The 10,000-nt window shown below is 38.6% G+C and overlaps 1 protein-coding gene across 5 annotated transcripts in view; it reads left to right on the top strand.

Annotated features, from left to right (window-relative positions):
* LOC123511250 (peripheral plasma membrane protein CASK-like) overlaps nucleotides 1-10,000 on the top strand; it is a 657,311-nt gene that overhangs the window by 325,953 nt on the left and 321,358 nt on the right. The gene's annotated exons all lie outside the window — the stretch shown is intronic.

The following is a 10,000-nucleotide window of genomic DNA, read 5'->3' as shown; positions in this document are numbered from 1 at the left end:
CACTTATTACTGTCCATCATACAATTTATGCTTAATTCAGTGAGTGCTTTAGAGTGAGTTGGCTCAGTAATATTTAGTGACGTCAGGACATCAAACGCGACACATTCATTGGCCATGCACGCCCAATGAAGCGTCTCTGATGAGGCGTGTACCTGACCTACACTCGTCTAATTTAAATAAACATGTAGGTTTGTTTATGTGAAATCAGCCGTGATCAGCAGTCAGACATTCAACTTTTTTTTTAATATATTTCCATTGGCGGACAGACAGACAGGCAAACACATCTCACCATATCCTTCACATACCAATCGTTTGAGGCGTACCAGGCCACTTACATCGCATGATTGAACCTTTTATAGACAATGATTCCAGCTCGTTGTATGTGTAAGGCATCGGTATTTCATTGGTAGGCCTGCTATGTCGTATGGCGGCAATAATCATTATCCAAAACGCACCTCGATACATATTAATTACATCAACAATAGCGAACTTGATAAACTCTTTAAAGTTTTCACTCTGCATTATACATATACCGTAGCATGGTTAAATATTTGTTTTCGATCATAAACCACAAGCTACTTCACTTTAAGACGTGACTTACTTGACTTTTTCATTAAAACCTATTTTCTGAAATATCAAAAGTATCAAAATTATTAATTCGTAAATGGAATAAACAGCAAGGAAAAACTATTGAGGTCCACCATTACTATTTTTACCATTTACCATCCTTAAAGTTAACACGTGTATCCAGGTGCTGGTGTAACCTTTGAAGCTACGGGATAAATATGGCGTTCTCTTAAAAATCAGAGGTTAAGTGAGATGTTTTTGGAATTTCTTACATTATAAAAAATACTATGGTAATATATTTTTTCTTCATGTAGCTAAGATATTATATTTATATATATATATGACATTTAATTAACATCTGAACTCTTTTCCTTCAAGTGTCTACTGTTCTGTTACATTTGGTTGTCTACAGTGACTCGACATAGAGCTTGAAAATCGCCAGTATGTGTTGTTATGCAATTAACGCTGTGATCAGGATAGAGCGCCTTGCCTCGCCTCTTTGCTAAATGGCTACAAAGGTGTAAGAAGATGTTATTACACGTCTATTATCTAAATGTGTGTGTGTGTGTGTGTGTGTGTGGGGGGTGGGTGGGTGGGTGGGTGGGTACGTGTGTGTGTGTGTTTGGCTTTACTTTCTTTGTTCTAACAGTGGCTTCAGTAAGGGTGTGTGTGAGTGTGGGTGTGGGTGTGGGTCTGTGTATGTTTGGCTTTTATGTCCTTTGTTCTAAAAGTGGCTTCAGTATGTGTGTGTGTGTGTGTGTGTGTGTGTGTGTGTGTGTGTGTGTGTGTGTGTGTGTGTGTCTCCTTTGTGGTGGTAGTGGCGTCGTGCATCACCCTGATCGCCTCGCCATGGTCAGGGAGTCAGGGGCTCACAGCACAGCGGCCGCCCATTCCAGGCCCAAATGTTCCCTCGTTAACTTCTATTTTTTAAGGGGACAACTTTGGTGGTGGTGGTGGTGGTGGAGGGTGTGGCTAAACGTATTCTATTTATATGCATGTATTTATGTGCCCGTCTCTCTGTACACTTACGAGTATTAGCATAACTATCACAAAAAAGAAAACAAAACTTAAGGAGTAGCACTGAAGTAATCCAAAATTGGACAGTTTTTTTTCCTTCCTATAAAAATGTCTTTTTTTCAGTTCTTTTTTCCTACCTTTTCCGTCTTTCCTCTTATTTGCTAAGTTTTCTTTCTCTTCTTCCTTTTATTCCTTCTTTAAAGTAAGGGAGGCTGAGAACGATGAATAAAAAAAAGTGAAGAAGGCGTTTTTAAGTTTGTCAGAGAGTGAAAAAAGAAGAAAAAAAAGGAAGAAGAGAACAAAAAGAAGAAAAATAATGCAGGAAGGAAGAACGGGAGGAGGTTTAGTGTTGGTGGTGGAAGAGGTGCAGGCTTCTGTATGCTGGTAATGAAGAATAATGATAAAACATTTCAGTTTAAAAGCAGGAAGAAGTGAAGTTAAAAAATAGAAAGAAACAGGAAAAAAGTGCCGTAAAACCTAAATAGGAAAGAAAACAAATTAAATAACGAGAAGCAACAAATAATAACTAGAAGGAAAAACTGAAGGAAAAGTATTCAAGAGTAAAGATTAATTCTTGTTTTGACCCTTTAAAGCAAAAGTTCACATTCCGACACTTCAGGCTCTCATCAGCACTAAATAAAAGACACCAAAGAGAGGACTAGTTAAATATTGGTTAGTCTTTTCCGCGTTGATGTTGTAGAATCCATGTCAAACTCTTACTAGAACCTTGAAAACACTTTTGAAAACCGAAATAATGTCCCTTTCTTTGTCCCCTTTCTTATATTTCCCTTTTTGCTTTGATTCCTTGCTTCAATTACTTTTCCTAACCTTTCCTTCTTTCCTCCTTTAAACTAAGGGAAATAGAAAATGAAGAACAAAGAAAATAAAGGCGTTTTCAAATTATGGTCGTCTGTTGAAGATGAAACAATGAATGAAAATCTCTTGAAGGAGGAAAGAGGAATATACGACAATAAAGAAGAGGTAGGAAGAGACGAAGGAGGAGTAAGAAAATGAAGAAAAGAGAGACGAGGTAGATGGGAAGCGGAAAGACAGAACCTAATCTTTCCTTTATTTTTGTTTCCTGTAATTTCCCAATGTTTGTTAAGCCTCCTTATAGTAATTGACATACTAATTACATGAAAAGGGGAAGTAATAGGCAAGAGGCAAAGGTCAGAGGTAACAGAGAGGAGGGGAAGCAGGAGGAGGAGGATGGTGGGAAGGAAGATCAGGAGGAAAATGAAGAAGAGGAGAAACAGAAGGAAGAGAAGTGGATGAAAACAAGGAAAAGAAAATAGAAGAGGACAAATAATATGACGGTTCGTGTTAGAGAGAGAGAGAGAGAGAGAGAGAGAGAGAGAGAGAGAGAGAGAGAGAGAGAATGGGAAAAAATAAGATAAATATATGAGCGGACGTCTCACCTTCCTTTACCTGGCCTGCCTTCTTTACCGCCTGCCTCACCTGAAAGCTTCCTCTTCCTCTTGTTTATCCTCTTTCCTCATACTCTTTCTTCTTGCCTTAATGTTTTCTCCTCACACACGCCATCATCCTCCTCTCCTTTTTTCCCTCTCTGTCTCGTTCGTTCCTCTTTTCTTTTATTTCTCTCTCTCTTTGATATTTTCTTGTTATTGTTACTGTTAGCAGTTGTTTCTTTTTTTTTGTTTGTTCCTACTACTGATTGTTGTCGTTATTCTTGTTGCTGTTGTTGTTTGTCTTATTAGTCTCTTTTCCTCCTTTTTAATTTTTCTTCTAACAAGGGCATTGATCAGTGAAAATTGGTATTTGTCAATTCATTGGTATTATTAGTTGTTTATTTACTGTATTCGATATAGGAATATTATTTATACCAGTATCATCACAATCAGAAACAAGAACAACAACAGCAAAAGTGGTATTAGTGTTAGTATCAGTATCAGAATGAGGAAAAGTATTGGTAGTGGTGGTGGTAGTAATAGTAGTAGTTGTAGTAGAAGTAGTAGTAGTAGTAGTAGTAGTAGTAGTAGTAGTAGTAGTAGTAGTAGTAGTATTAGTAGTAGTTTTAACAGTAGTAACAGTGGTAGAAGTAGTAGCTTTAGTAATAGTAATAGTTGTGGTCGTAGGGGTACATGTTATATCCCTGATGATAGTACCGAGTCTAACATTACAACATCCACAAGTCACCGGAACAGAGAGACATCATGTATAAGTTATATGTACGTACGTGTATTTCTATATAGCCATCCTGGAGGCCGCGTGACATCTGACAGTAAAGGAGATAGAGGAGGTAGAGGCACAATAATGGCCTACTGTGTCCATAGAATACTCGGAAAGGCGGCGGTAAAGCTGTGGATACGAAATCTTTACTTTTCTTTTTAAAATTATGTGCCTTTAAAGACTTGTTTCATTTTGCCTTCACTCTTACCCACTCTCGGGCTGCAGTTGAGAATTCTGGTATGTCATTTTCGCGAGGCAGTTTATCTCCTCCGTGAATGTCGCGGCGGGAGATGGATGGCGGGCATAGCCGTCACACCATGCCAGATATATATGGTCCTTTTTGTGTTCCTTATATACCGCACCCTAGACACGTACCACCCACAGCCCCATCCTCTCTCTCTCTCTCTCTCTCTCTCTCTCTGGTAACAGTTATTTCTTGTTAGGAGGAGGTTCACCGTCTTAAATCTTTACTTACTTTTTTTTATCCCTTTTTTTATTTTAGTGGAAAGAGAAAAATATGGTTTGGTTGTTCTTCTGTCGGCGATTGAGACGATAAGGGCTGGAGAAGGAGGAGGAGGAGGAGGAGGAGGAGAAGGAAGGAAGGAAGGAGGGGTGAAAAGAGGAGAAGGAAGAGATGAAGGAAGAAGAGGAGGAGGATAATACGCTGAAGGAGATAAAGAAGGAGCAGTAATTTAAAGGAAGAATTCAGGAAGAGATGAAAATGTAAAAGGTTATAAAACATGTTGATGAAAATGGGTTTGTAATTTTAAAAAGAGATGGTGAATTTGCGAGGAAATGATGCTCGGAAATAGCTCAGATGAGTCTTGCATTTTCTATAAGCCCAAACTATTTTCATTCATATTATTTTTAACTCTTATGTTTAACTTTAAAGGAAAAAGAAATGAAATAAAAACCGTTACATGCATTTTTTCCGCAGTCCGCGGGAAGGAGAGAAAAATGTGCTAAGTTTACACGAGAGAAAAAAAAAGATTAAATGAAGTAACTCAATGAAGCTGCAACTGATGTTAAAAAAGAAAAAAAAGTATAATAATGTTTTCGTTGTGTGAATAATTAAGTAAGCTGTGTGTTCGTAGTGCTCAAAACATTCACACACACACACACACACACACACACACACACACACACACACACACACACACACACACACACACACACACACACACACACACACACACACACACACACACACACACACACACACCATTATTCATTTATGGCACCTATGATTTATGTAAGCATGCGCACCATTATTCTCATGCACCACCACATCATCTTTAGTGCCTGCCTGTATACGCTTCCCTTTTCATTTTCCTTTCCTTATATATTTTCTCTCTCTCTCTCTCTCTCTCTCTCTCTCTCTCTCTCTCTCTCTCTCTCTCTCTCTCTCTCTCTCTCTCTCTCTCTCTCTCTCTCTTTCTTATTTATTATTTCTTATTTATTATGTTTTTCTGCCTTTATTTTTTCTTGTCTTCTCTAATTTCCTTTTTTTCTTATTTTACATATCTTTTAATTTATTTCTTTTTTTTTCTTTATTTTCATCTTTTCTTTTAATTTTCTGTTCTTCCTCTTTTATTTTCTTCCATACCGTTCATTTTTGTTTCACTTCTTTGTTATTCCTACTTTCCTATATTCTACTCTTATCTTTTATTCTTCAATTTTCTATATATTTTTAATTTTGCACCCTTTTCTTTCGATTTTCTTCCTTAACCTTTTTTTTTTCCACTTTCCATCGGTTATATTAGTTTCCTTTACTGTTTAAGATCTTATTTTTTTTCTTCATTCAATTCTTTTTTTTTTTTCTCCTCATAATATCCTTTTTCATCCCTCGCCTTCCTTTTTTCTCTTCCTTTCCCTTCCCTAAGCTAGCCTCACCTCCCACACTCTTATTTCTACTGTCTCTATATCTCCTCGCTTTCTCGTTTCGTCCCCTCTATTTCTCTTCCCATTCTCGTTTCATCCATCCTTTTAACCACTTCCTTTTACTCTTCCTACTCCAACTTTTCTTACTCCCATTCTTTTCTTCCCTCCCTTCCTTCCTCCCTCCCACAGTCATTTTTTCCTTTATTTTCCTGTGTTCTATCTCACATTCTTCTTTCTTTCCTTCTGACCCATCCACTTTTTTCGTCTCTCTCTCTCTCTCTCTCTCTCTCTCTCTCTCTCTCTCTCTCTCTCTCTCTCTCTCTCTCTCTCTCTCTCTCTCTCTCTCTCTCTCTCTCTCTCTCTCTCTCTCTCTCTCTCTCTCTCTCTCTCTCTCTCTCTCTCTCTCTCTCTCTCTCTCTCTCTCTCTCTCTCTCTCTCTCTCTCTCTCTCTCTCTCTCTCTCTCTCTCTCTCTCTCTCTCTCTCTCTCTCTCTCTCTCTCTCTCTCTCTCTATCAGGACACCATTCTAAGAACTTAATACTCTTAAGTCATCGTGTTTTGGTTGGCTATAGTGATCCACAGTTAGCAGAGAGAGAGAGAGAGAGAGAGAGAGAGAGGGTTTGGCATCAGGTTTTTAGGGTGTAACTGATGTTTTCAAAGAGGATTAGAGGCTGGGAGAGGCGTGTTTGGGGTGTTGGTTTAGTGGATGGTTGAAAAATCCTTCCTTGTGTTGAATTAGTTGATGGATCAGAGAGAAAGAGAGAGAAAGGCAAAGACAAAGAGAAAGAAGAGAAAGAGAAGGAAAGTCGCTCGGTCTCTCTGATTAAGGTTTGGTGGGAGAGTGGAGGAGGATGTAGTAGAAGTGGAAAGCAAGAGACGTGGGTGGATTAGCGAAAGAGTGGATGAAAGGATATGAAACATGGATGGATAAATAAAAGAGGATGAAAGGATGAAAGAAGTGGTAATGTGGTAGATGGAAGGAATAGAAGGGATTGGAAGTGGATGGAAGAGTGGATGAGTTAAGTGTGTGATGTTTGAAAGAAGTGAAGGCATGAATGAAAGGGAAATCCAAAGAATGAGAGTGGATAAGAGAGAATTATGGTGTGAACGAAGAGAGAATGCAGCAGAGGAAACTTGAATTTGATAGAGGAATGGATGAGTGAGAGAGATTCTGTGAAAATGGATGAATAGGATGACTGTAATGGACTGTAACGTAGATGGATGGGAAGAAAAAAAATGATTGGATGGAAATATTTTGTAAGATGAATATTGGTGAATTTGAATATTGGTGAGTTTAGTGATGCAAGGATAAGGATGTGTCTCTCTTCCTACTCCTGCTTCTCATTCTCCTAACAATTGTCATATTTTTTTAGTTTTTTTTTTCGAGTTTGTGTATTCTTTATTCTTTCTGCTATAACTTTATCCATGTTATATGTGTATTTACTCTTTATAAAATCCCGCGGTAATTGGTTGGTGGTAGCAATGTTTGTGTATCTACATTACTTGTGGTTCAATTTTCTTTAATTTCTTCCTCCGGTTTATCCTCTTCCTTTAAAAAAAAAAAAATGTACTTCTTGTATATTGCTCCTTTTCAAACTCTTGCTCATCATCATCATCATCATCATCATCATTCTCATTCTCATTTTCGTTACCATTCCCACTTTCCTCACCACCACCACCACCACCACCACCAACACTATCAACAACTCTACTTATCACCATCACCATCGCCATCACCTGCACCACTATCACTGTAGTAACCAGTTGTGATTAAAGGGACGAAAGAAATAGAACAACACTTTTCTCCCCTTCATTATTGGCGTGTGTTTTATGCCAGTGTGTTTGCCTGTCGCTGAAATGTTTCCAAAATGTCGACCTGATTGTTGAAACGTTTTATACTCGTGAAAAGCAAACGCCGACATGGGGAGAGCTGGAGGGAAAGAGAAGGGAAGTGGTGGTAGGGGAGGGAAAGGGGAGGACGGTGATGGTAGGGGGAAGGGAGAGAATAGAATGGGACGGAAGGTAAGGAAAGAAAATGGAAGGGAAGGGAAAGAAAAATGGGAAATGAAGGGAAGGGAAGGGAAGGGAATGGAAGCTAGAGAAGAGAGAAAGGATATGGAATGTAAAAGAAAGGGAAGGGAATTGTAATGGAACGGAAAGGGAAGGATAAGAAAACATGTGGAATGAAAGGAAGAGAAGGGAAGGGAAGGGAATGGAAGATAGAAAAAGGAGAAAGGATATGGAATGTAAAAGAAAGGGAAGAGAATTGTAATGGAATGGAAAGGGAAGGATAAAGGAGTGATTGAAATGGAATGGAAGATAATTGAAGGTTAGGGAAAGAAAAGATAGAAGAGAAAAGGGAAAAGAAAGGGAAGATAAAAGAAGAGCTTGTAAAAAGGAAAAGAAAGGGCGAGAATACAAAGAATAAGTAGGCAAGGGAAAGTAGAGGGGAAGGATATAAAAAGGAAAGAGAAGGGAAATAAGAAAAGTGGTAAAAATGGAGAGAAGATAAAAAGAGTTGGTGAAATGGAAGGAAAAATCGGGAAGTTTGAACAAAATGGAAGGGAAGGGGAAGAGATGGGATGGGGAAGTGGAGGGAAAAAAGGGAATGTATGTAACTCCCTTGCCAATTACATTAATGACTTACAATTACAACAATAAAAGAGTGGAGGTGAATCATCGTGCTACGCGTTCCACATAAAATTAATGAGCTGCTATGTCGCTATTTTTTTGAGGGGAGGTTAATTTCTTTTTAACATTATGTATGTATATATTCTTTTTAAAATCAACATGACATTTGAAGAGAGATATGTATCATATGTACATCTATTTATATTTTTGTGCTACAGTAATAGTCATCATATTGTCATTATATTGTTTTTATTGGATATACACATTTTTTTGCTATAGCATATTATAATTTGTTGGTATATCTACAACGTCTACCTATTTACTTACTCATTTATTCATTGATTTAAACATTTATATATTTATTGATAGCACGAACGTCAACAATTGTTGGGGAATAAATTAGGTCACGTTAAGTCAAGTTACGTCAGTTATTTAACCTCATCTAACCTAATATGGCATTTATTGCCCTGATGTAACCAAATGCATCTTTATGTAATCGTAATTTAACCTAACCCAACCTAACCCAACCTAACCTGATAGTAATTTAAGCTAACGTAACCTAACCTAACTTAACCTTTTCTAAACTAAATCAACCAACCAAACTTTAATAATCTCCAAACACATGGAACCCACTTTCCTCATTCAAATTAGTCACATTACAGCACTCGACGTTGGCCGGAATCGTCATATCTTCCTCCTTCAGCGTCACACGAGTACCCGCCTCGCCACTGCTTACTAATTTGCCTGTGCTTGTACCTGAGGGACGCACCAACGCAGCAGAGGCCAGGCGTGTTTGGAATGTGACAGAGGAGGCGTGTTTGGGAGGCGTGGGAGGCGTGCTGGAGGGAACTTGGTGCGGGAAGACGAAGATGGAACAAGGGGAGTAGCAGGAGTATGAGGGAGAGGAAGATTGGTACGCGGAGTTAGAATGCGAGGAATAAGAGGAAATATTATGAAGAGAAAGTGGAAAAGACAGAGGTAGCTAAAGAGATAATAAAAGGAACGAGATGAGTGAGACGAGGAGAGAAAGATAGAAGTTCAAGTATGACATGGAAAATGAGAACGATAAAAGGAGGAGAAAAAAAGTGCAACAGAACAATAGCAGGAAAATGATGTGCGTATATATAAATGATAGGAAATAGAAGAGAAAGCAGAATAGAGGATATTAAAAGAAGAGGAATAAAGAAAAAATTGAAGTACAGAAATGAAAAAAATGTACACAAGAACAGAAAAAGAAGAGGAGGAGGGGAATGAAGGAATGGATGGATGATATAAATAGAGGGAGGAGGAAGAGGTAAGCATGGAAGTAGAAAAAAACACATATGTATCGTATATAATAACTTTAATTCCCTTCATTTAGCTTAATAATTCCAGTTCCTACGCTCGCCAATCTATTGTTCACGTCTCCTCCAATACTAGAAATACATCTTTTATCGTCTTATTTACCTATACATTCAGATCCTAAGCATGCAATCCCTCGTCGTCCGTATCGTCGTCCTTGAGTGTTATTTTAATCCCGTTTTTTTATCGCGTCCCGTCCATTTAATTTCCTCAGACCATTTAGTCAAGTCCCTGCCGCCATTCCATCGCTGACTGAGGCTGGGAGGGAGTAGGAGGGCGTCTGATGTTAGCGGAAGGTGGCTGAGGGTGGCAGAGGAAAGGATGAAGAGGGTAGCGAAGGGAGGCAAGGGTGGCACAGGGGGGGATGACACAGA

The sequence above is a fragment of the Portunus trituberculatus genome, chromosome 31 (assembly GCF_017591435.1).
Source record: "Portunus trituberculatus isolate SZX2019 chromosome 31, ASM1759143v1, whole genome shotgun sequence".
NCBI lineage: Eukaryota > Metazoa > Arthropoda > Malacostraca > Decapoda > Portunidae > Portunus > Portunus trituberculatus.
This window is presented reverse-complemented; position numbering and strand designations above follow the sequence as displayed.